The following is a 24469-nucleotide window of genomic DNA, read 5'->3' as shown; positions in this document are numbered from 1 at the left end:
ATCCCTCCCTTGTCTGTAAGATGGGTATAATAACCATTCTTGGGAATATCAAATGAGGGAACAACATACATAAGTATTTATATATATAGAGAGATCTACATGTGTGTATCAAAACACACTGATAGATTGATAGGTAAAGGTAGATACATTATAGATAGATGATGGATAGATAGAGAACCCATGGAGAGATATCCCCTCCGTGAATGGACAGTTCACAAAGCCCATGAGAGCAGGCCCCTCTTGAATTGTTACCACTGTTCTCCATTTTTCAAAAGGCACCAGCAACCAAGAAGCCTTAGCACTGAAATGCATGTATGTGCTGGGTCTGTAAAAAGATGATATCATTAACCATCAGGGCTGTTACAAGGATTAGGTGAAGAAAATAACACTGATGTATTTGATATGTATTTGGATAGAGTAGATCTCCCAGTGCCTGGCACACAGGTGACCTTCAAAAAAATATGGAGAGTCAAAAATTTGTGGAATTTAAGAAAGCTCTGAGTATATCAGGCAGCCTGTCAGTTGCCAATAATGCCCCTGTGCTCAGATGAGTTGAACAGTGGTATTATATTGGTATTTGTGAAGAGTGCCATATTCTTAATAACTGTAGCTCTCTGGGGCCACTTTTAAAATCCCAGAATAAGTGGGTAATATGGCTAAGAGGGAACAACATTCAAATTAAAGAATCTGTGGTGGTAACTAGTTGAACTCGGCGGGCAATTAAATATGAGCCCAGATGTGGTCTGTTACCATTTTTTTCTTATGACCTGGCAACTTACATGACTGAAACTAGAAGCACAGATGCCACTGGAATCTTCCCAGGCTCTGGGCCCTGAGGTTGGTAGATGACCACACTGGTAACATGATAGTGGAACAACTAGAAAATTGCAACGTTTCAGGGGTGGGAGGAAAGTAGCTGAGGCTTTTAGTGCTATGGATAAAATAACCCTGAGGCTTCTTTGGGGTCACTTGTCTATGGAGGAATCAACTAGATTCAGCCAGAGCCTCGAAGAAGGTGGAGCTGGGGTACCTTGTGTCCCCGTATGCCATAAAGAGCCCATTCTAGAGCCTGGCACTAGAAGATGCTTAGCAAACATTGGTAAATGAGTCGAGATGGAGACTCATGGATTATTGAGGACCCCAAAGAGCTCTTGTTTATGTGGGTTATATAGCTAATGTTATTTAAGAGAAATAGAAATTAAGGATGAGATAATTTAAATAATTCTTTGTTCATGTAGAAGTAACATTTTTTTAAAAAATTTTATTTATTTATTCATGAGAAACACAGAGAGAGAGAGAAGAGAGAGAGAGGCAGAGACACAGGCAGAGAGAGAAGCAGGCTCCATGCAGGGAGCCTGATGTGGGACCCGATCCTGGACCCCGGGATCACACCCTGAGCCAAAGGCAGATGCTCAACCACTGAGCCACCCAGGCATCCCAGAAGTAACATTTTTATAAAAATGAAAACCTGTTATTTTACAAAACAAAAAGAAACTTTATAAGAGTGCTATTGTTTTATATCTTTGCAAATCTCTGTAACGTTTGGATTTTCCCACCAATTTCTCCATTCGATCTGTTGTCATATGATATATCATGTAGACTCTTGAAAACTCCACTGTACACTCATGAGATAAAAAACAAATCATGTGTTAGTGTTATTATGAAAAAAGTTGATCTAGTAGATGCCCTTAAAGGCTCTCAGGAACCAGAATCTAGGGTATATAATCTAACAGGGTAATTTCTGGATCATAGAGTATGCCCATTTTTAACCTTACTCAATATTTGCAAATTACTCTCCAAAGTGGTCATAACAATTTAAAGAATCGGCAACAGTGTTTGGGAGTTTCTCATATCTGATTCAAAATTTGGGGTTATCAGCCTTTAAAAATTTTACCAATCTAAAGGATGGTTTATTTTTTTATTTTTTATTTTTTAAAAATTTTTATTTATTTATTCATGAGAGACACAGAATGAGGGAGAGAGACAGAGACACAGGCAGAGGAAGAAGCAGGCTCCATGCAGGGAGCCCAACGCAGAACTTGATCCCAGGTCTCCAGAATCACGCCCTGGGCTGAAGGGGATGCTAAACCTCTGAGCCACCCAGGGCTGCCCTAAGGGATGGTTTAAATTTGCATTTCCCTGATTACCAGTGGAGTTGAACATATTTTCATGAGTTTATTCATGTTCTCTCTTCTCTGAATTTCCTGTTTCTATTTTTTTGCACATTTTTAGAATGTATTTGGTTTTTAGGTATTGATTAATAAGAGTTTTTAATATATCCTTTACATATTCTACTCCTTTGTTAGGAATAAGGGTTCCAAATATTTCGTCTATGATATTGCTTTATATTTATTTTTTCCCAATGACTCTTGATGCAGAGAAATTTTTAATTTTCATGTAATGAAAATTATCAATCTTCTTTTTACAAGTTATACTTTCTGAGTCTCACTTATTTAATTCTTCCTTACCCAGAAGTTATACAAATGATCTTAAAAATTTTCTTCTGAGTGAAATAAGTCAATCAGAGAAGGACAAACATTATATGGTCTCATTCATTTGGGGAATATAAAAAATAGTGAAAGGGAATAAGGGGGAAAGGAAGAAAAATGAGTGGGAAATATCAGAAAGGGAGACAGAACATGAGAGACTCTTAACTCTGGGAAACGAACTAGGGGTGGTGGAAAGGGAGGTGGGCGGGGGGTGGGGGTGACTGGGTGATGGGCACTGAGGGGGGCACTTGATGGGATGAGCACTGGGTGTTAAAAATATAAAAATAAAAAATAAGTAAATAAATTTTTTTCTTCTTAAGGGACTCCTGGGTGGCTCAGCGGTTGAGCATCTGCCTTCGGCTCAGGTCGTGATCCCGGGATCCGGGATTGAATCCCTCATCAGGCTCCCTGCGTGGAGCCTGTTTCTCCTTCCACCTATGTCTCTGCCTCTCTCTCTCTCAGTCTGTGTCTCTCATGAATAAATAAATCTTTTTAAATTTCTTCTTAAGATTTTAAAAATTTTGTTTTCACGTTGACTTCTTTACCTGAAAATTGACAAAGATTTTTGGTATGATGTTTGGTAAAATGTACTTTTTTCATTTCCCTCAGACTATCTATTTTGTTCCATTAGTCGGAGTCCCCTCACTTTGTTTTTATTCTTCAAACTATTGTGCTTATTTTTAACTCTTTACCCTTAAAAATATTTTATGAAGTATATAATGCATAGAGAAGAATATATAAATTGTTCATGTACAGTTTAAAATTATAAAATGAACACCTAACTAGTACCTTAGAAGCCTCTTGGAAACCTTTACTTGATCACATCATTTTTAATCCTGTAGATTACAGGCAAACACTGTCATTAATGTTAAATTAAACATTCACCTGCTTTTTATTATAATTTTACTGTTCATGTATCCTCACTGTGTATTGTTTAGTGTTGCCTGTTCCTTACATAAATGGAATCATAGCACATGTTTTCTCCATGTTTTCTCTTGTGACTTACTTCTTTCACTTATTATGTCCCTAAGATTCAGCTTTGTAAGATGCACATAAGTATGATTCATTCATTTTTCCTGCTGCATACTGTCCCACTGTAGAAATATACCACAGTGTATCCTACTATTAATAGATACTTGGGTAATTCTGTCAGGTTTCTGCCCATTTCAAATACTACAATGACTATTTTTATATGCCTCTAGATGCATTTATGAAAAAGTTTCTCCAAACCAAGGAATATAATTGCTAGGTTATAGGGTAAGGCCATGCCAATTCCAGCAGGTAATGCCCAACATTTCCAAAATAGTTGTTACATTTCTAGCAGTTGTAGGTGCAAGTTCCTGTTGCTCCATATTTTGTCAACAAATATTCTCTAATTTTTTTGGCCTTTGCCAATTTCGTAGGTCTGAAATATATCTCATTTAGTTTTAATTTACGTTTTCTTTATTAAAATGATCTAATGTTTATATTCATTATAAACATTTTCTTCAAAATGTGTCTTTTGTCCAGTTTTTAGATTAGGTGATAATTTCTTACTGATTTTTAGAAAGTTTTTTATATATTGCCTATATTAATTTTTTATTAGCTTTATATACTTAAGTATCTCATTCCAGCATGTGGTTTGTCTTTGTTACTTTCAGTAGGGATTTTTAGTGAAAAGAAGATCATCATTTTCTTTAGCGGTTTTTGCTTGCTTCTCTAATCTGAGGTCATAAAGCTGTACTCCTGTGTGGTCTTTTAAACATCTTATAGTTTCATATTTACATTTAAGTCCAAGAACAATCTTCAATACAAATACAAGTGATTTTCATATGGTGCAAAATAGGGATTTCTTTCTTTTCTTCTTTTTTTTTTAGATAAACTTCTGTCCCAGAATCATTTGTATTATATAGTCCATCCTCTTCAATGATCTGTAATTACTTCTCTGTCATCAATCGAGATGCTGTGTATGTGTGTACTTATTTCCAGACTCCATCCTATTCCAATGGACTGTTTATCTACCCTTGCACTAAAACCACATGGTCTTAATTACTATAGTTTTTCTATTAAATTATTTTTGTTAGGAAGATGTAATGTGAAAGAAACAAAATTATTTCAGGCATCAGTGTAACATCGTAGCAAATTTCTTATCATACAACCCCTTAATTATTCCTTAATTATTATCAGAGGTGAATCATACACACACAGCATTTATAGCACATCATTTCTGTTGATCACTATAAATATTAAAAAATCTTGATATCTGGCAGTTTATCCTCCCATCTGGATCATTCTTTTGCAATATCTTGGCTGCTTTTGGCCCTTTGATTTTTTTTTTAAAGATTTTATTTATTTATTCATGAGAGACACAGAGAGAGAGTGGCAGAGACACAGGCAGAGGGAGAAGCAGACTCCACACAGGGAGCCCGACGTGGGACTCAATCCCGGGACTCCAGGACCATGCCCTGAACTGAAGGCAGGTGCTGAACTGCTGAGCCACCCAGGGATCCCCGCCCTCTGATTTTTTTTTTTCCGCCCTCTGATTTTTTAGCATTTTTTGGAATTAGCTTGTTTTCCACAAAAAAATTGGGAAATTTATTAGAATTGCATTTGACATATGGGAATCAATTTTATATTTTTATTGAAGTATAGCTGACACACAATGTTAGATTAGTTTCACATGTGCAACATAATGATTTGACAAATTTATACATTATGCTATACCCCCCACAAGTGTAACTACCATCTGTCACCATACTATGCTACTATAATACCATTAACTTTATTCTGTTCCTTATGCTGTGCCTTTTTCCCCATGATTTATTCATTCTATACCTAGAAGTCTATATCTCTCACTCGACTTCACTCATTTTGCCCATTCCTCCACCTGATAATTGATATTTTTAAGTTAATGAATCTTCTTACACAAGGTCATGATACATTTCTCCATTATTTCCATATTTGAAGGGAGTTTTTCAATAAAGTTTTACAATTTTCTCCACAAAAGGCTTGTGTATAATTTGTTAGATTTATGACTAAAGAGTTTTGTTTTTTGTAATACTATAAGTGGTGTTTTTAAAAGTTAATAGACTTTATTTTTTGGAGTAGATTTAGGTCTATAGAAAAATTGAGTAGAAAGTATAGAGAGTTTCTCTCTGGGCCCCAACCTCTCCTCACCATACAGATTCCCCTATTATTAACACCTTGCATTAGTGTGTTACAGTTTTATGATTGGTGAGCCAATAATTAATTATTATTAACTAAAGTCTATAGGTTACATTAGGGTTCACTCTTTGAGTTGTACATTCTATGAGTTTTGACAAACATACAATGATATATATTCACCACTACAGTATCATACAGAATAATTTCACTGCCCTAAAAACCCCCTGTATGCCACCTGTTAATCCCACCTGACCCTGAACTTCTGGCAACCACTGATCTTTTTACTGTCTCCATTGTTTTGCCTCTCCCAGAACATATCCTTTTCAGATTGGCTTCTTTAACAATGTGCACTGACGCTTTCTCCATGTCTTTTAATAGCTTGATAGCTTACTTCTTTTTAGTGCTAAATAATATTCCATTGCACCATTGTTGGGATGTGCCCTAGTTTGTTTATCCATTTACCTATTGAGGAACATCTGGGTTGCTTCCACATTTTGCCTGATTGTAAATAAAGCTGCTATAGACATCCCTGTGATGGTTTTTGTGTGGACATAGGTTTTCGTCTCCTTTGGGTAATTACCAAGAGTGTGATTGCTGAATGATATGGTGTTTAGTTTTGTAAGAAAATGCCAAACTTTCTTCCAAACTGGCTCTACCATTTTGCCTTCCCGCCAGAGACATGAGAGTTCCTTTAGCTCCACATCCTCCCCAACATTTGGTGTAGTCAGCGCTCTGGATTTTGGCCATTTTAATAGGTGTGTAGTGGTATCTCATTCTTGTTTTAATTTGCAATTCTGTAATGACATGTGATTTGGAGCATCTTTTCATATACTTATTTGCTGTCTGTATATCTTCTTTGGTGAGTTGTCTGTTAGGGCCTTTGTCCCATTTTTTAATTGGGCTGTTTGTTTTCTTATTGCTGAGTTTTTTGTTTGTTTTTTTTTAAAGATTTATTTATTCATGAGAGGCACACAGAAAGAAAGAGAGAGAGAGAGAGAGAGAGAGAGAGGCAGAGACGCAGGCAGAGGGAGAAGCAGGCTCCCTCTAGGGAGTCCAATATGGGACTCAATCCAAGATCCTGGGATCATGCCCTGAGCTGAAGGCAGACGCTCAACCGTTGAGCCACCCAGGCATAACTTATTGCTGAGTTTTAAGAGGGTTTTTTTTTTGGGGGGGGGGGAGTATAATTTTAGTAACAGTCCTTTATCAGATATACCTTTGCAAATGTCGATATACCTTTGCAAATGTCTTCTCCCTGTCTATACCTTTTCTTCTCAGCTCTTGGTTGTTTATAGATGCCATTTATTGAGTTGATGAAGTTTCCTTCTGTTTTTTTTTTTTTTTTTTTTTTTGGTCACACATTTTTTTTCATTTTTATTTTTTATTTTTTGTATTTTTTTTTATTGGAGTTCAATTTGCCAACATATATAGTAGTCTCCTTCTGTTACAAGTTTGTTGAGTGTTTTTATCATGAAAGAGTGTTGGGTTTTGTCCAATGCTTTTCTACATCTATTGAGATTATCATGTGATTTTTGGTTTTTCATTTTATTGATATGACATTACATTAATTGATTTTCAGATGTTGAACCAACTTTGCATTCCTGGGATAAATCCCATTTGATCATTGCATATATATGTATGTTGCTGGATTTGGGTTGCATTTTGTCAATTGTGCTTGGTGTTTTTACATTCTTCTTGAACTTTTTTTCTGGTATGTAATTAGGTTACTTGGAATAGTTTGATCTTTTCTTGACTTTCTTTAAAACTTTAGAAGGAAACAGAGCAGCATTTGTTCTATAGTTGTTTCCTACCACTGAGCCAAGACCCTTTTGAATACCCTATGCCTTGTGAGCCATGAGGATTCCAGTGTGGCTTGTGAGAACTGTCTCTATTCCCAGCTCTGTGAGAACTCCAAGAACTCCTAGAATTTGGGGAGAAGTTCTTTCTCTAGCCGTGGCTAGCTTTCTAATATGCATGTGCTGATCAGTACTCACCTGAATACTTGAGGGGAGTACTCTGTGAATCTCTAATTTTCTCTTTGTGCAGTTATTTCCTTTTGGTACTGTGTCCCAGCTAACTCCAGCTTCCTTGGTCTCCTCAGACTCTTGGCATCCTTCCTCACTTTCAGAGAAACATAAAATAGTTGTGATATAATGGAAAGAGAACTGGGTTGTGAGTCAAGAGGCCTGGTTTGTAGACCCTGCAATACCATTGCCTCATTGATCATGCATTTGTCCCTCTATGAGCCTCAGGATCTCTCTGTTTAAAAAGAGGATTGCTGGGCAACCCGGGTGGCTCAGTGGTTTAGTGCCTCCTTGGGCCCAGGGCGTGAACCTGGAGACTCGGGATCGAGTCCTGCGTCGGGCTCCCTGCATGGAGCCTGCTTCTCTCTCTCTCTCTCTCTCTCTCTCTCTCTCATAAATAAATAAATAAATAAATAATCTAAAAAAAAAGAGGATTGCTGGAATGCCTGGGTGGCTCAGTGGTTGAACATCTCCCTTTGGCTCTGGGCGTGATCCTGGAGTCCCTGAATCAAGTCCCACATCAGACTCCCTGCATGGAGCCTGCTTCTCCCTCTGCCTGTGTCTCTGCCTCTCTCTCTGTGTCTGTCATGAATAAATAAATAAAATATAAATAAAATAAAATGTAAAAAGATGATTGCTTTAGATGACCCTTCAGCTCTAAAATGCATAGTAATATACCTGTCCCATGCTTCGCAATTTACAAATAGCTCTCATATCCATTTTGTTATTTATTCCTCTTCCTCATAACTCTACATGGTAATCAGGGCAACAACCATTATTCTATTTTATAGGTGATGAAACTGAATCTCAGAGTTTTGATATCACAAGGCTAATAAGTAGTATTTATTTATTCATTCATTCATTAATTCATTCATTCGAGACAGAGAGAGAGAGGCAGAGACACAGGCAGAGGGAGAAGCAGGCTCCTGTATGGAGCCTGATGTGGGACTCGATCCCGGATCCTGGGATCATGCCCTGAGCTGAAGGCAGATGCCCAACCGCTGAGCCACCAAGGCGTCCCAAGTAGTAGTATTTGGATTCAAATTCAGGTACCGTCTCCCCAAATCCAGTGCTATTTCCACTTCATATACTAAATTCCATGATCCTAAGTTTCATTTGTTCACTCAACCAATACTAATTGATTATGTGATCCAAAGTCTGTGCTTTTGGGGCAGCAATTTTAAGAACATCCCAGTATTTATCAGAAAGCAGTACCAACCACATGAGTCAATTTTTCTTGAAAAGAACACTTTTATAATTAACTGGCAGATGTTCAGGAGTGTTCATTCAGTGTGGTGGAAAGTTCCCCATATTTTTGCCATGTCAACTAATATATCAGTTATATTAGTCCAACCTAAGTGGTTATCCTAAGTGGTTGGTTATTTTTGAGTTCTAGGTTCAGTGTGGTATTTCCCTTGTCGCCTCAGAGGCACTGTACATGCTGAGCAGTTTTCCTCTTTCGCAATTACTTCTTGGAACACATTTGATGTTGCAGTCCAAAAAAAGTTGCTGATACTAAAGATAGCTGCTGTTTGCCGCATGGAGGCTAAACCTTGATATAAATCGGCCAAATGTCCCAGGCACCATGACACTCAAAAGACTTCTCTGAAATTCCAGGCTTGGATTCTTGGCAGTGCCTTTCCCCAACTCTCCAAATTGCACACGACATCTAGGCTGCTGCAGCTCATGAGGACCTTTAAAAAGACAAGCTTGGAGAGGCACCTGGGTGGTTCAGTGAGTTGGGTATTTGCCTTTTGCTCAGGTCATGATCTCAGGGTCCTGGGATCAAGCCCCTTGTTGAGCTCCCTGCTCAGCAAGGAATCTGCTTCTCCCTCTGCCCCTCCTCTGCTCATTCTCTCTCTCTCTCTCTCTCTCTCTCTCTCTCTCTCTCTTTCAAATAAAGTCTTTTTAAAAACCACATTTCTTTTAAAAAAAAGACCAGCTTGGCATTGGGTATTAGGAAACTGCACACAGAGGATTATTCTTACATAAGTTCTTTTAGTCCATCTCTCAGCAGATATTTGTTGAGTGCCTGTTTTGTGCCAGGAGGTGTTAGGTGATTGAAATATCTTAGTGATAAAGCAAAGGTCCGTCCCTTATAAAACTCACATTCTAGTAGAGGAATACAGATACTAAACGTGATTCATACATGAATGTAACAATAGTATATTGGAAAGTGATAAACGTTTACAAAAATGAAAAAGTAGAGCAAGGTAGGGTGGATCAAGAGTACAGTGTATGTGTATGTGGGATGTGTATGTGAGGTTGGGGCAGGATGTTACATTAAACAGAATGGTCTGGACAGGCCTTATTGAGAAAATGACACTTAAGCAAAGACTTGAAGGAGGTGAGGGAGTTAACTTTATGAAACTCTAGAGAAGGAACATTCAAGGAAGAGGGAACCGTCAGTGCAAAGGCCCTGAGGCAGGAGCGAGGTACACGTATTTGAAGAACAGCAAAGAGACCAATGTGGCTAGGTAAGTAGCAGAAGATCAGACAGGTGGCAGGGAAAGGGACCTGATGGTACAGGGCCTTACAGGGCATTTTAAGGATTTAGCATTTTCCCCTGAGTGAAATGGGAAGCAAAGGAGTGACACGATCTGACTTAGCATGTTAGAAAGAGCTTTTTGGTTGCTGTGTTGAGACTATACTATAGGGGTCAAGGGCCAAAGAGGGGCTGCCATTTAGGAGGCTAATGCAGTAATCCAGGTAGGGGATAACAGTTGATTGGACCAGGTGGTAGCAGTGGAGGTGGTGAAAAGTAGTAGAATTCTGGATATATTCTTAAGGTAGAGCCATCACAATATACTGACAGATTGTTGTGGCATGAGAGAAGTGACAAGTTTATTTTTTAAAAGATTTTTTTTAATTCATTTCTTCATGAGAGACACACACAGAGAGAGAGAGAGGCAGAGACATAGGCAGAGGGAGAAGCAGGCTCCATGCAGGAAGCCTGATGTGGGACTTGATCTAGGGACTCCAGGATCATACCCTGAGCTGACGGCAGGTGCTCAACTGCTGAGCCACCCAGGCATCCCAGAAGTGACAAGTTTATTTTATTTTATTTTCAGAAGTGACAAGTTTAATGCCTGCAGTTGTTTCTGGCATGACCAACTTGAAGGATGAAATTGCCATCTAATGAGAAAGGGAAAGTCATTGGTGGGCAGGTTGGAGAAAAAGATCAATAATTTAATTTTAGAGATACTGAGCTTTAGATATCTTATGTTCACACAAAGCCCTGGGTGTGAATGTCTGTAAAAATTTTATCCATAACTTTCAAAACTGGAAACAACTCAAATGGCCTCAACAAATGAAAGGATAAATACTTTGTGGTACATCCGTACAATGGAATACTACATAGCAATAAAAAGGAATAAATTATTGATGTACATAATGACATTAAGGAATCTTAAATACATTATGCTAAGTGAGAGAAGCCAGACTCAAATGGCTACATGCTGTATGATTCCGTTTACCTAACATTCGGCAAGAAACAGAACTGAAGGCACAGAAAACAGATCAATAGTTGTCAAGAAATAGAGATGTCAGAAGGGATTGACTATGCAGGGGCTCAAGGAATTTTTAGGGGTATTGGAAACGTTTTATATGTTGATGGTAGTGACAGAGACACCATTTCATGTGTTCGTCAAATCTCATAGAACTATACACTCAAAAGGGTGAATAGTATACAAATTCTACTTCAGTAGGGATGCCTGGATGGCTCAGCGGTTGAGCGACTGCCTCCGGCCCAGGGCATGATCGTGGAGTCCTGGGATCAAGTCCCACATCGGGCTCCTTGCATGGAGCCTGCTTCTCCCTCTGCCTGTGTCTCTGCCTCTCTCTGTCTCTCATGAATAAAATATTTTTTAAAAATTGTACTTCAGTAAATCTGAGTTAAAATGTTATATGAACCATTTTTCAGGTTGCTGGGGTGGACCATACATTATTTGAATTAAAATAAGTGAGTCAAAAAAAAATAAGTGAGTCAACGAACATAAGGCAGTGCTTGTGGTAGGGAAAAGCAATTACCTTTTGTGAATGAAGTTTCTGCTCCTAGGTTTGTCATAAAGTACCTTTATTTTCATTGGATGTACTAGTACCTGAAACTGGTGTCCACTTTCAGTACTGTCAAATGCATAATGTGTGATCATCAGAGACGCTGATTATTTTAGCGAGGAAACAGCACGTGGAATAAAGTCATACAAAGCGTGGCCATATAGATGGGATGAATGTTTTTTCGGTCTTTTCCTTCTTGCTGTGGGGTTTGTAGCTGTGTTCCACGAGTATCAAGGGGCAGCTTTGAACTGTGCCCCAGTGGGAAATGGAAAATGGAAATTCCTGGAAGGATTCTTAAAATTTTTGCCTATTGTACAAATTTAGCCAAAGAGTTCTTGATTTTTCTAAATAGTTTGGTCCAGTTTGCATCTGTAGGTTTTTGTTTAGAGACCAGCTGTAAAGAATTACAGCTCCCAGCCTCAGACTTCCAGATTCTATCTTTGTACATTCTGAAATCAGTCAATGCTATTTTAGAGGCTTGCAGTTTGTGGACTCCCTCAGAGCTGTTAGGAGGTCCATCAAAAAAGAAACAGCCTGCCCTGGCTTCCACTTTCCTGCTCTGTCTTGATTTTGCTAAGTTCCAAGCAAACACAAGAACTCTGGTAACTTGTCAGACACAGAGGAAGGCTTTACATCTGTCCTGGGTCTTTGGAGCTCCCAGTTCTCATTATTAGCTTTGATACAAGCTTCCAGTGGGGCCTAGCCAGACAATAGTCCACAAGCCATTGTCATTATATGGATTACAGTTCCAAAAAGCCTTGGACTGTGAGCTGCCTGTAGCTTAACTTAATGCCACAAGAGCATTGAAATGAGTGTCTCTAATTAGGCAGCCATATGGTTTTGCTGCATACATGAGCCCTACCAAGCAGTTAGAGTGTATGGGCTTGTTTCCGTTCCGTCCCCGATTTCATCTGCCCTTTCCCACCTCTGTGCCATTGTTGTTGCTTTTCTTCCTACCTGGAATACTCTCTTGCTCCTCCTAGCCCCTCAGGGATACCGATTGAAATTCTCCTATTCTTCAAGGCCAAGTTCCCATCCCCTCCCTCTTGGAGGCACTCCTGAAACTTCCCTGGAACACTTCTTCCCTCCATTGACCCTCCTGAATTATGTATATGTCCCTGTCTTAATACTCTTTCTAGACCACTGATGGGAGGATAGCGACAAGGTTCAGTCATCCATCTCTATATCTGGCCACTCCTTCCCACCTCTCTCTCTCCTACTCCACATCTCATCTCTGCATCTACAACAGTTCCCTGCTCAAAAATGGGCAATCAGAACATGTTTTGCTGATGTGGAAACCAGAAGTCAGAATGAGCAAATGATTGAAATTCTGCTTTCTGTATTAGCCCATGGGAAATCAGACAAGCTTTGAGTATATGCCACATGGCATTCAAATATCTAATATTGTCTTTAAGTGTTTCAAATTTCAATATGTAAAGTTTGGTTATAATTAGGACTTCAAAACTCTAGATTCCAAAAAAAAAAAAAAAACTCTAGATTTCTTCTACCTCCACATAGAAATAATAAAAAAAAAAACAATTCAGCCAACAATAATGAATGTCTGCTTGAATTTAAGAAACTTGTGGATTCTGATTGTCTAAAACAAACTTCAAAGCAGGGGAGAACTGAGCAGTATTTTATTTTATTTTTTTTGAATTGAGCAGTATTTTAATTCAAAGAGTTCATCTGATTACAGGTGAGACGCAGTATCTCCTGTGTGAATGACAGCAAAGAGCCGCATTGTCAATTAGAGAAAGGAACACAAATCTGGAAGTTGAATTCACACTTTATCTGATTTGAAACCTGTATTATTTACTGTTGAGATTTATATGAGATTAGATTTCTCTGCTTAAACACTAAATCAAGCTTAACAGGAGGAGATACTGCAAATAAACAATGTTCTCTCAAATGGTGCTTTTAATACTTTCATTAAAAAGGAAATCTAGCAAAAAACAAAAGTAAAAGAAAGGAAATCTGGCTGAGCTTTTTATTGCAGACATTGATGGCTCTATAAATTTTGATGAGCCATGCTCCAGAATCCATGCACCCTTAATAAGAGAAGGTGCTTCTCGCCAACTTATAGATGCAGCATGATTTACAAGTGTTGGCTTAGTGCCCAGGAAGGTCTGGGTTCCAGGCTCATCTCTGCTACAGACCTAGGCAAGTTCTTTCTTCTCTCTGGGCCTTGGTTTCCACATTTAGAAAGAATTGAATTATGGGATTTCTTTTCTTTCAATGAACCATGGGTAATAAAGTAAAGATAGTTATGTTGCAGTTCATGCACTGTATTATGTTATTGCTCATTATTTAGTTTGTTTGCAACCACACCCTTTGTTTTTTAAGAATGCTAACAACTTAAGACACTGACATGGTGTCAATGTTTTTTAAAATGTCTCCAGCATTTCATCTCTCTGGATGCATTAACCTTATCATCATTGCGATGAGTCCGTGTTAAAGTCAAACAAGAAAATGTCAAACTTCTGTCAGTTTCCTCACTTGCATCTGTAAGTATGGAGAAACATCATTGAAAGAATTGTATTAAAGCAACATCCCTTAGCTTAACTTCCTCATTCTATATTTATACCTAGAATTTGCTGTTTAATGCATGCCTCTGCCACATTGTGGCAGTTATGGGTCAAGAAGGTGCAGACTTCAAAGTATGCTGGGAAATTGGGTTGCCAGCACTCAGAATCTGGCCGTTACACCTCTAACATCCATGGCTGGGGTAATACGCAGATGCATACAGAGACCTATTTGTGGGCCTTGACATAACATTTGACTCTTTAGTGTAAGTCTCTCACGATTCAGGACCTGCCAGGAGTGGCCTGGTCACTGGGATGAGGAACAAGAACCTGGTATGGGCCTGTAAATAAGTCAGTCAGCTGTCAGAGGAAATCACCTTTTTTGTATCCAGATGTTTGGGTTCATATACCAGTAGAATTTGGGGATGCCTGGGTGGCTCAGCAGTTGAGTGTCTGCCTTTGGCTCAGGGTGTGATCCCAGTTCGGGGATTGAGTCCCACATCATGCTCCCTGTGAGGAGCCTGCTTCTCCCTCTGCCTATGTCTCTGCCTCTCTCTCTGTGTTTCTCATGAATAAATAAATAAATCTTTTTTTTTTAAAAGTAGAATTTGTTCAACTGGAAGGGCCAATTTTGTTGCTGTGTTGATGGACTATCCTTTTGAGCGATTGAGGGTGTCGAGCTAGGTCGCTGATGTCCAAGGTCCCAGCCAGCTGGGAATCTCGCAATATGTGGCCTATGGAAACAGAAGTCTCATGTCTGATGAGGTAGCCTTGCTGTTCAAAGACATACTTCTACATCTCTCTTCCTAAGCATTTACATTATTACATTTACAGGCTTTTAGTGCCATTCCCACCTGCTTCAAGAAGAGAGGTGGAGGTGATAATGATTTTTTTTTTTTTTTTTGGTAACATGGTTACTGCTCTGCAAAGTAGTCACCTTTAGACCAACAGTATTAGAAATTTTGAGTGCTAATATAAGCAATGAAATTTTCATCTCTCCCAGACTTATGTTGACTTTGGCTATGATGAATGTTTTCTTTGGGGTTACATTCAGGCAGTCTGTACTATTAGCTGAGCTTCTTCCTAATATCTCTTTTTTTTTTAATCAATGCTATTCTTTGCAGAAGTGTTAATAGAATAATAGAGAAAATAAAGGAATATTTTCCACTCTCTCCATTTTAAAAGAGATTTTTATGATAAGTAAAGTTGGTGTCTGATACAGAACCACACTCAGAAAGCTGACAGTTCTTTTGTACTCGACACTTCAGAAATCAGTGATAGCTATTTTTTTCAGTACATTTGAAACTGTGTAATGAAATATTGGTCCAATTATTCTTTTTATGAAATAAAAAAACCAAAATGTTACCTACTCACTCCAGTTTCACTCCGTATTGAACTTTATAAACTACTTTAAAAAATTAAATACCTTTCGTTGTGTGATGACAGATGGCAGCTGCACTTGTGGTGAGCAGAGCGTAATGTATAGACTTGTCAAATCACTACATGGGACACCTGAAGCTAATATAACATTGTGTGTTAACTATGCTTCAGTGAAAAACATTAAATTAGTTTTCTTCTGTAAGTCTTGGTATGGTCTGAAGCCCAAACCATCCTACCCTGTTTGACCTGAAAAATGTGAGTACAAAGTAATATTACTATTTGTGCTATTACTTTTTTTTTCATTGAATTCAACAAATACTCGTACCATGAGCAAGGTTCCAAGTACCTTATGTGTTTTCAGTAACCTACCACTATGTCAGCCTTAGAAAGGTGGCAGGCTCTATGAACCCCAGGTGTAACAAGCAAAGGGTAAAACCTTGGAAAATGGGACACACTTACAAAATGACAAGTCCCAAAGAAACACCCCAAGAGCACTTGTACAGTACACTCTGAAGGGCTGACCTTATAGGGAGATGAATGCGCATTTACTCTTTAAGGAATGCCAGCTCTGTTTGTGTCTCCCCCATTCACTGCTGTGTTCTTTGGTGCCTAGAGCTGTACCTGGCACTTAGTAGATGCACAATAAGTATTTCTTGAGACCAGACTTGGAACGAAGACATCACTGTTCTTTTCGAGAGTTGCTGTAACTCCTGGACATTCATCACTTCACTCTCTGGCTCTCTTGATCCTTAGCATTTGAGTATCTCCATCAGCTGACCTTCCCAGCCTTTTTAAAAGACTCAGAAACTCCCTGGTTTGGATCACCCTGGAGGTTATCTACAGCACCCTTCTATGTGATGGCTGAATTTTCTCTCCAACATATGCTGTTGAGCATTCAGGCAGCCTCTAATGAGGTGGAAGGTTCCTCAGTGCTGTGACCCCATCTGCTACTCAGGAAGACTATAGCAGCCTAGCGTCATGGTCTTGATTTGTTCAGCTGCTAGTTGGTCTGGCTGCTGGTCTTGCCCTCACCTTTCAGGACCTGCCTTTATCAGCATAACTTGCCTGGCATTTCAGCACCTTTCTTTCTGGAGCTCCCTTACTCTGGCCCCATCCCTACCCTTTTCTGGAGCTCAGTAGCTCCCTCCCACCCTAATGCCCTCACACTAATTTCCTACTGGCCTGTGTCTGCTTCTCCTGCAGGCCAAAATGCTTCATCGGTTCCCTAGATACTCACAGATTCATTCACTCAATGTAGCAACTCTCTGCTGCCACCCACCTCTCATGCTAAAGCAGTCATCCCTTGCTTGAGTAGGTTTGGTCAGAGTGAATTTCCTCCTTTCCTTCCCTTGTTCCTATGTTTTTGTCTCCCTTCTGCACTGTTGTTGCAACATTTCTCAGGGGAATTAAGTTTAGGGCAGCCCGGGTGGCTCAGTGGCTTAGCGCTGCCTTCAGCCCAGGGCATGATCCTGGAGACCCAGGATCGAGTCCCATGTCAGGCTCCCTGCATGGAGCCTGCTTCTCCCTCTGCCTGTGTCTCTGCCTCTCTCTCTCTCTGTGCCTCTCATGAATGAATGAATGAATAAATAAATAAATAAATAAATAAATAAATAAATAAATCTTTTTAAAAAAAGAATTAAGTTTAGACGATGTTTTCATGTCTTCAAAGGATAAAAGGGCAACCTCCCGAGGTGAAATTGACCCTTTATAAAGTGATGAGAATTTTTTCCTTCCAAACTGAGACAGAGCTGATTTCTCTTTTATTTGATCTAAACTTCAATATGCAGTGCAGTCACATGTATGATAAAGAGGTGCTGTGTCAGCCGCAGCGAAGGATACAAAGTCAAGCAAGGCATGGGCCTCGTTTGGGGAGTTCGGGAAGGAGATTCAAGGAGTAAGGGATAACTTCTACCCCAAGTGGGGTTCAGGAAAGCCATCACCCCTTCACCAGTGAAATGTGGCCCTGCCACATTTTAGAATCTGCTTGACAGCTCTGGAAACACTGCAGTCCACCTGCATCAGACTCTCCCTAGGGCCACTATTAAACAGGTGCAGAACCAGGCACTCCTTTAAAGGGGGCAACACGTTTTCTCTCCAAGGAAACAATGTTTTGAAAGTTATCATTTCTGCAGTGCATCCTATACAAGCAAAACTTTGTTTTCTCCCCTTCTTTTCAAGATAGGACTTGGAATGCCAAAATGAATCGGGCTGATTTTTTAGAACAATCCGAACATCTAATTATCTGATGCTTCCACATGCCACTGAAATCTGGGAGATGGAAGCAGTTTTTAGGGAAGGGGTGCATATGCTCTGCATACGCGTGAGAGATGGAAAGGCACTGGAATCAGTGGGTAGGATCGATATATGTGTGGAGGGAAGTGGAGACGTGAGGAGATACTGCAATGATAATGGCAATGAGTCCAGGCTCAGACCTAGACTCAAATCTAGGGTCTTCTTATTATTGTGTAACCTTGGACCAGTCTCTTAAGTTCTCTGAGCCTTAGTTTTGTTTCTTCAAAGAGAGGGAAGAAATATAATAGCCCTTTCTTATGGGCGAAGGTATGGAGACATATATGTTGAGTGCCCAATACAGTGCTGCACACACAGCCAGTGCTCGGTAAGTGGTGGTTCGAATAAGCAAGGACCAAGAAGGACAAGGTAGGCTAAAGAAGGTAGGCTAGGGCAGCCCGGGTGGCTCAGCGGTTTAGTTCTGCCTTCAACCCAGGCGTGATCCTGGGGTCCCGGGATCGAGTCCCACATCGGACTTCCTGCATGGAGCCTGCTTCTCCCTCAGCCTGTGTCTCTGCCTCTCTGTCTCTCTGTTTCTCATGAATAAATAAAATCTTTTTAAAAAGTAGGCTAAAGGACCAAGGTGGAAAGGAGAATTTAACCCAAGTTCTCTCTGAACACTTGGAGCTTCAGAATAGGTCACAGAGCTGAAGGCAGAAATGTACCCTTTTAAGGTGTACAGTTCAGTACTGATAATATATTCATAGTTTTGAGACCATCATCACAATCAATTTTAGGGTGTTTCCATCAATGCGAAATGAAACCCATGCCCATCCATGGGCATTTGAGTTGTTTCTATTTTTTTTTTACTATTATGAATAACGCTGCTATGAACAATCACGTACAAGTTTTGTGCAGTCATGTTTTCGGCTCTCTTGATTATATGCCTACAGGTGGATTTACTGGATCATGTGGTAACTCAATGTTTAACTTTTTGAGGAACTTCCAAACTTTTTCAAAGAGACGCAACTTTCTACATTCCCACCCTCAATGTGTGAAAGTTGCTATTCTCCACATCCTCATCAACATTTGTTAATTGCCAGTCTTTTTTGATTATGCCCATCCTGGTGGGTATGAAGAGGATAAATGGGATTCAAATTCCTGTCCTTTTGTGAGAATTAGATATCAATCATTATAAGGAAGAGCTTTGGGAAACTGTAAAGTGCACAAGTATGAAGTATGAGTAAGAAATAATTCTGGTTTCATTGCCTGGGTTTATCATGAATATTAGGTTCTGTGAGTAATACGGAACTAAGACAGGAGTTAGAGGAAGGAAGTATTTTTAGAAAGATGCTTCTAGCATTAGTGAAGAACTACTATAGCTATTTCAAAAGTCAAATTGCCCTGTTTCAGATGTTTGTGTATGTCAGGGTAATTGGCGAGATTCTCAGAATTATGACACACTAAAACAAAAGTGGCTTCATTTTTTCTAGTGTTATTATGAAGTGAATGCTAGTTAAAATGATGCCCGGAACCTGACTCTTCATTGAATTTTCTGCACTAGGCCCTGCCAAGTGAGTCATTGGCATATGAGAAGTCTTTGGCTGGTTTTTAAATGCTGCTACACCGTTGGCATCGACTAGGGTACCACTGGCTTTGGACGTAGACTGATGCTCTTCACTCTTTTGATGTGTTTGATCTTAGGCAAGTCAATCACCCTCTTAGATTTCCTCGTTAGTTTGCTATATAAGGCCAAAATGAAATAATACCTATGAAAGCATTAATGCTGTGCCAGGAACAAAAGGGTTTTTTCTTACCACCACCATTAGCCTGGCCAGTAAGACAAATTCCACGGTAGACACACAGCCCTAAGGTTAGGGCCCAGCTCAGAAGGAGTGATCTATTTTCTCTAAAGTTTATCATTTATTATTATTATATTCATTATATTATTAATAGTTTTGTTGAGTTATAATTGACAGATAACAAACAGCACATATTTAAAGTGTCTAATTTGATAAGTTTTGACACATGTGTATATCCAGGAGACCATGATCAAAATAAAGATAGTGAATCTACCCCTCACCCTAAAACCTTCCTTGCACCCTCATTCCTACCTCTGTTCACCCCCAGGGCCCAGGTAACCACTACCTGCTTTCTGTCACTAAAGGTTACTTTGCATTTTCTAGAATATTGCATAAATACAGTCATTCAACATGTACAATTTTTGGTCTGGCTTTTTTCACCCAGCATAATTATTTTGAGATTCAGTAGTTTATTCTTTTGATTGCTCAGTCATAGTGTGCGCTAATTGTAGGACTATGCCATACTTCATTTATTCATACACGTGTTGATGGACATCTGCACAATTCACAGTTTGAGGCTATTACACATAAAGCTGCTATGAACATTTGTGTACAACCCCTTGTGTAACCATGTGCTTTTATGTCTCTTCGATAGATACCTAGGAGTGAAATGGTGAAGTCATATTTTAGTCTTTCTGATTTTAGCCCTTTTAATAACTACATAGATATATGTCATTTTGGTTTTCATTTGCATTTCCCCAGTGACCAGTGATTCTCAGCATCTTTTCATGCACTTATTAACTATTCATATATCGTCTTTGGTGAAGTATCTGTTCAAATCTTTTGCCCAATTATTATTGTTTTTAAAGATTTATTTATTTATTCATGAGAGACACACACAGAGAGAGAGAGAGAGAGAGAGAGAGAGAGAGAGAGAGAGAGAGGCAGAGACACAGGCAGAGGGAGAAGCAGGCTCCATGCAGGGAGCCCGACGCGGGACTCGACCCCAGGTCTCCAGGATCATGCCCCAGGCCGAAGGCAGCGCTAAACCGCTGGGCCAGCGGGGCTGCCCTCTTTTACCCAATTAAAAAAAATTGTGTTATTTTCTTTGAGGATTCATCATATATTTGGGTACAAATTCTCTGTCTTATATATGGTTTGCAAACATTCTTTCCCCATCTGCTGCTTGTCTTTTAATTCCCTTAACAGTGCTTTCCAAAGAGTAGAATTTTTTTATTTATTTTTGGTAAAGTACAATTGATCAGTTAGTTCCTGTATGGATTATACTTTGGTGTCATATCTAAAAATCTCTGCCTAACCTAAGGTCATAACTGTTGTCTCCTATAGTTTTCATAACAGTTTTATAGTTTTAGGTTTTATATTTGGGTCCATAGTCCTCTTTGGGATGATGTTTGCATGTGATGGGAGGTATGGATGATAAGTTTTCTATGTTTTTTTTTAGTATATTGATATTAATTTTTCCAGCCACCTTTGTTGCTAGAACTATACTTGCTCCAATCAATTACACTTTTGTCAAAAATCACTTGTCTATATATGTGTGGATTTATTTCTGGATTCTCTATTATGTTCCATTGATCCATTTATTTATCTTTATGCCAGAATCCCATTGCTGTGATTATTGTACTTTATAATACGTCAAAACCAGACACTCTTTATCCTGCAACTTTGTTCTTTCCTAAAGTTATTTTGTTTTTTTTTTTGTATTTTCATTTAAAATTTTAAATCATATTGCCAATTTCTATTAAAAAAAAGTAATGAGATTTTGATTGGGCTTGTACTAAAACTGTTGACCAATTTGGGAAGATTGGCATCTTAAGGATATTGAATTTTATACTTTTCAATACATAGGTCATTCACCTATTTTGTTACATTTTTCTCTCAGTTTATCTTATTTTTAGAGGCTATTGTTAATTTTTTATTTCAATGTCCAATTGATTGTTGATATTGTATGGGAATAAAATTGATTGAATTTTGTATATTGACTTTGTAATCTGCAACGTTGATGAACTCATTTATTAGTTTTAATAGCATGTCATCTGTGAATAAAGGCAATTTTACTTTCTCCTTTCTAATCTGGGTGCCTTCAATTTTTTTTCTTGCCTAATTGCCTTGTTGAATAGAAGTGGTAACAGTGGGTATTCTTACCTTGTTCCTGATCTTAAGCAAAAACTAGTCAGTCTTTACTCATTAAATATGATGTTAACTGTGGTGTTTTTGTACATTGCTCTTATTGAGTTGAGGAACTTTCTTTCTATTCCTAGTTTGTTGAGTTCTACTACTACTATTATTATAATTATTATTATTATTATTATCCAGTAAAGGATGTTGAACTTTGTCAAATGCTCTTTTTGTTTCTATTGAGATGACCATGTGTTTTCCCTTTAATCAATTAATATGAGTTACTACATTGATTGATTTTTGGATGTTAAGCCAGTGTTGCCTTTTTGGGATAAACTGCACTTGTTCATGTGTTATAATCCTTTTATAGGTTCCTGGGCTTGTTTTGCTAGTATTTTGTTGAAGATTTCTGTGCCTATATTCATAAGGGCTATTGGTCTATAGTTTTATTTTCATGTAATATCTTTGGCTTTGATTTCAGGGTAATACTGGCCTGAGAGAATGAGTTGGGAAGTGCTCCCTCTTCTATTTCTTGGAAGAGTTTGTGAAGCATTGGTGTTAATTCTTCTTTAAACATTTGGTTAAATTCACCAGTGAAGCCACATGGACCTCAAATTTTCTTTCTGGGATATCTTTTAACTACAAGTTCAGTTTTATTAACATATAAAGGGCTATTTGGCTTATGATTTTCTTCTCTTTCTAACTCTCCTTATATCCTCCTCCTTCTTTTACATACCATTACTAGCTTATTATAAAGCAATCAGCTCAGAAAGAACCAGAAGGAAGAGATGCAGTAGGGCAAAGTATGGAGGAAAGGACCCAGAGCCTCCATGCCCTTTCGAAATGTGTCACCCTCCCAGAATCTTGAGGTTTTGGTCAACCTGGAAGCTCTTCACAGCTTGGTTTAAGGGTTTTTGTGGGAGCTGTATTACTTAGACATGATTGTTAGATCATTGGTCATTGGTGATTTATTCAATCTTCAGCCAGTCACTCCTTTCCAAAAGTCAAGAGCCAGGTTGAAAGTTTCAATCCTCTAATCACATAGTTGGTTCCTCAGGCAACCAGCCTCTTTCCTGAAGCCTGAGATAGCTTCATATCTCAGAGCCCACCAAGAGTCACTTCATTAGCATAAAACTAGGTGTAGTTGAAATGTATTTTTTCTTGAGTGAGCTTTGGTAGCTTGTGTCTTTCAGAGAATTTATCCATTTAATCCAAGTTATCACATTTATTGGCATACATGTTGATACTATTTTCTTATCATCTTATCTGTAGAATCTGTTGTGATGCTACCTATCTCATTCCTGATATTGGTTATTTGTATCTTTTCTTTTGTTCTCGTTTGTCTGGTTAAAGATTTATCAATTTTATCATCCTTCTCAAAGAATCCTCTTTTGGTTTCATTGATTTTCTCTATTGTCTTTCTCTTCTCTATTGCACTGAAATTGTTTTAGTCTTTATTATTTTCTTTCATCTGCTTTCTTTGGGTTTAAGGTGCACTAGTTTTGTAGATTCTTAAGCTAGAAACTGAGGTCATTGATTTGAGGCATTTCTTCTTTTCAAATATAGGCATGTAGTAATATAAATTTCCCTCTAAGTACCACTTTGGGCACATCATGTAAATTCTGTTAACGGTGTGTTTTTATTTTAATTCTGTCTAAAATATATTCTAATTTCCCTTTGATTTCTTTGTCTCATGAGTTACTTATAGATGTATTATTTACTTTCCAAATATTTAAAGATAATCCAGACATATTTCCCTTATTGATTTCAAATTTAATTCTGTTGTGCCCAGAGAATAAACTTTGCATGATATGAATTCTTCTGAATTTATTGAGACTTGCTTTCTGACCAGAATAGTTTATCTTTGTTGGTAAATGTCCCATGTGCACTTGAATGTGAATTCTGATGTTATTTATTCTGTAAATGTCATTAGGTTAATTTAATTGACAATGTGGGTCAAATTTTCTATCTCTTTACTGATTTTCTATGTACTCATTTTCTCACTTACTGAGTCAGGGGTATTGAAATTTCTGACTATGATTGTGAACTTACCTATTTCTCCTTGCAGTTCTATTGGTTTTTGTTTCACGTAATTTGAAGATCTTCTATTAGTAGCAAAATGTTTAGGATTTTTTATTCTCTTGTTTGACAGCTTTATTATTATTAAATGACTTTTTAGCTTTGATAATATTTTTCCTCTGAAATCTCTTTTGTCTGATACTAATAGAGGCACTCTGACCTATGGTTAACTCTATTGCCTCTTTCCTACAGGGACAAAACCCAAATGAGAGACTGTCTACCTAAGAATATAAATGAACTGAAAGTGATCACTCACTAAGTTTCTCCACCTAGAAGCTGAAATCTTGTTACTGCTGTTCATTAAAAAAAAAAAAAAGAATTCCACAAGTACTCCTCCAAGAAGGTAAGGTCTATTTCTCCAGAAGGCTGCAGAAGGAAAGGAGTTAGGATGCTAAGAGTGCCAGCAGTAAAATAAAGTTATAAAAGTGTTTTGTGGGTGAAGATACATATTGAGAAGAGCTTTTTACATAACAAACACATTCCTCTGGTGAAGTCAAGCTCCATCCTGGGTGTATTCATCAGTTTTAGATTGTAGTTTTTTGCATGCAAACACCCATTACAACTTGCAGCATCTATGCATCTGCCTCATCCCCCCCTACACTATT

At 38.4% G+C, this 24469-nt stretch overlaps 1 protein-coding gene across 15 annotated transcripts in view; it reads left to right on the top strand.

The window, feature by feature from the left end:
• VMA21 (vacuolar ATPase assembly factor VMA21) overlaps positions 1-24469 on the top strand; it is a 75454-nt gene that overhangs the window by 49171 nt on the left and 1814 nt on the right. For 14 of the 15 annotated variants that reach the window (XR_013374901.1, XR_013374896.1, XR_013374895.1 and 11 more), the window contains one exon: positions 24057-24207. The gene's annotated coding sequence lies outside the window, so the exon portion shown is untranslated. Of the gene's footprint in view, positions 1-14112; positions 14218-24056; positions 24208-24469 lie in introns of all 15 variants that reach the window. The other variant, XR_013374897.1, reaches the window with a different exon arrangement.

Source organism: Canis aureus, chromosome X, assembly GCF_053574225.1.
Source record: "Canis aureus isolate CA01 chromosome X, VMU_Caureus_v.1.0, whole genome shotgun sequence".
Lineage (NCBI taxonomy): Eukaryota > Metazoa > Chordata > Mammalia > Carnivora > Canidae > Canis > Canis aureus.
This window is presented reverse-complemented; position numbering and strand designations above follow the sequence as displayed.